Here is a 2934-nt window from a genome sequence, read left to right as displayed (position 1 = left end):
GGGTATAGGGAACTTTCGGGAAAGCATTTGTAATGTAAATAAAGAAAATAATAATAATAAAAAAATAAATTAATGATCAGAAAGAAAAAAAATCTGTGAAAATACATCATTGCATTAGATACATAAAGTTTAATGAGACCACATTTTAAAACAAATCATCCGAATCCATTTCTGTAACAGTGTTAATAGCAGAAAACATCTCCATATGCATTGAAGTGGGACCTGTAAAACTGTTCTGTAGGAAAGGGCAGCTTAATTAAAACCACAGAGTGCTTGCTAATAGCTTCCTCCTCTCTGGTAAGCCCAGCAAGGGTAACCATAAGCAGCAGGGGACATGGATGTATTGATGGGCAGATGAAGTAAGCTGAGCACTGAGAAAACTGTGTTTCCTTGGATGGCAGCAGCACATTCATTAATAATGAGTCCTGTCTTTCCTCATGTCTTCTGAGTTTCCCAATAATACTACAATTATTGGTTTAAAACAGGAGACTTCCAGTAACCACAGACAATTGAGAGATTCTTAGAAAGTATGATACTGCATTCTAGAGGAAAACATTTTCCGGCACATACTTCCTAAGAGAATTCATATTTAGTACTGGCATGCAGGTGGCCCGGTATTGGCATGGAAGGATTCTTTGGGCTTGGGATTCTAGAAGTTATTTGAGCCTAAGGCCCTAGAAGGCCAATATTCTGACTATTGAAGATAAGAAATAAACTCAGAGTAACCCAGCTACAGGTCTGAATCAGGTCTGAGCAGGATTTGAAGGCTTTGTAGACTTGAAGGAAGCTCATAGCCTTGACCAACTAACTAGTCTTGTTTTCAGCTCTATTCTATGCTTGAAGTACGTGGTGGGGAAAGATCTTAGTTGGCACAGTGATTGTGTTACAATCACAATCCCCGAGATCAACATTAAAGAAAAGAAAGGGTGAGCCAAGTGTGGTGGCGCATGCCTGTATTCTATGTGGAACTGAGAATGTGTGGACAGGTGGGTTCCGGGTGCTTGCTGCCAACAAGCCCAGCATATCTGGCAAGTTCCAGGCTAGTGTGTACCCACATACATATAAGCACACACAGAGAGAGAGAGAGAGAGAGAGAGAGAGAGAGAGAGGCAGGCAGAGGAAGAAAGAAGAAGAAAGAGGAAGAGAGAGGAAGAGAGAAGAGAGTGAGAGCCATATATTTCACATTTGAACAAATTTAAAACCAGGAAATGTAGTTAAGTTTTCCATTTTTGACTGAAGTTACTGTCTCAGTTCTCTTTAGGCCAGGGAGCAGCTGTTCCGCAGGGCACTTCTTCCCACACCAAAAGGGCATGGGGTTTTGTCTTAGCTGATGTAACGTAGGCATGATAGGTGTCCTTAGAAAAACCCATCTCAGTCTGGGTTGGGGCTACCCATATGAAAGGGCTATTTCATTCAGATTTGGGGTAGATGGTGAAGTTCATAACTTTTAGAGACAATATACAGTGGTTGGCATTCAGTCCAATGTTGAATCAATGAATAGCAAAGTTGGGGGCTGGGTGGGAAAAAAGAATCAAAACCCAGGGGAGGAAATTAAAAGACGGAAACTGTTTTTTTTTTCCCCTTATTCTTTTATTTTATAAGTGTTTTGCCTGTGTGCATGTCTGTGTATCACTTGTGTCCCTGATGCCTAAGGATTCCAGAAGAAAGTGTCAGATCCCCCTGAAACTTAAGTTACAGACAGTTGTGAGCCACCACGTGAGTGCTGGGAATGGAACTCATGTCCTCTGGGACAGCAGCCAGAGCTCTTAACTGATGAGCTATCTTTAAAATAATGCACAGAGAAAGCAGATGAAAGATATGCTCAGATGCAGAGGCAGATGGGCAGAGATATCCTACATTAGAAAGAAATGCCCAGAGACAGAGGGCTTCACACCCTCAATAATGTCTTGTACTTCATTTTCAGGTTTCAGGATACCACAGCCTTAGTACCACGTTGTTCGTCAAAAGCAAAACAAAAACCAAAACACTAAAATTATATTGGCTGGCAAATAAATCTCATCTACAAACCACCGAGGCGCTTGAACCTCGTGTTTTTTGGATGGGGAGGGAATCTACTGCCCAGTCGATAAAGCCACACTGTGTCCTGTGAAAGACAGGCAGTGGAGAGACTTTCCAAGATAGCAGCAGATCACACCAGTCACAGTGTGACAGGGATGCAACCAGTGGCTGGATTCAACTGTAATTCGTGTCCCTGCTTTCTCTTAGGAACTTCCTTGTGTGTGCTCTTTAGGCAAGACCACCATTTTTCTATAGTCATTGCAACTCTTTAGGGCACTCCTGGGTGTGGGGCCATGACATAAACAGAAAGGGTCAGTTGAAGAAGAACAAATAGACAGTAAAGGAAGAATTTCAAATTTCCTGCCCCTCACTGGCTTTTCTTTGTTAGCGCCCAAGACGTGGATCAATGTCGTAATAGCTACTCTTTGGGACCCTGGCCCACTTTTCTCGTGTCTCTGCACTTTGTTTCTCAAGCCATTGCAGCTGCCTCCCAACAATGCAATGAAAGGAGCTCAGTTCTAATGGTAGTTTAAATGAACATTAAGCCTTTGAACTCTGGTGTGCTTTGCAGTATGTTTGCTCCAAGCATTATCCTAAAGGCATCAAGCAGTGAACTAGAAGTTGGTTTGGGAAGTATCAGATTTTTTTCATCTCTGCTGGGAAAATACAGAATTATTTCATGTGACCACGAAGGTGAATTGGTAAACACAATCTTGTTTTTCAAATCTTCCATGACCCTAGGCCTTCCCAGCTGAGGAGCCTGGTGACCCCTGGGTCCAGGGAGGAGCTTGGACATGTGTAAGTTAGTAGCTCACTTAAAGGAAGTTCTGCCGCCTGCTCACAAGGCCAGGGGCCTTCACAGCCTTCGAAGCAGCAATCTCTACACAACTGAAATGAAAAGCTAGGATTTTCAAT

This window comes from Mus pahari, chromosome 9, assembly GCF_900095145.1.
Source record: "Mus pahari chromosome 9, PAHARI_EIJ_v1.1, whole genome shotgun sequence".
In the NCBI taxonomy this organism is placed as follows: domain Eukaryota; kingdom Metazoa; phylum Chordata; class Mammalia; order Rodentia; family Muridae; genus Mus; species Mus pahari.
Note: the sequence above shows the minus strand (reverse complement) of the source record.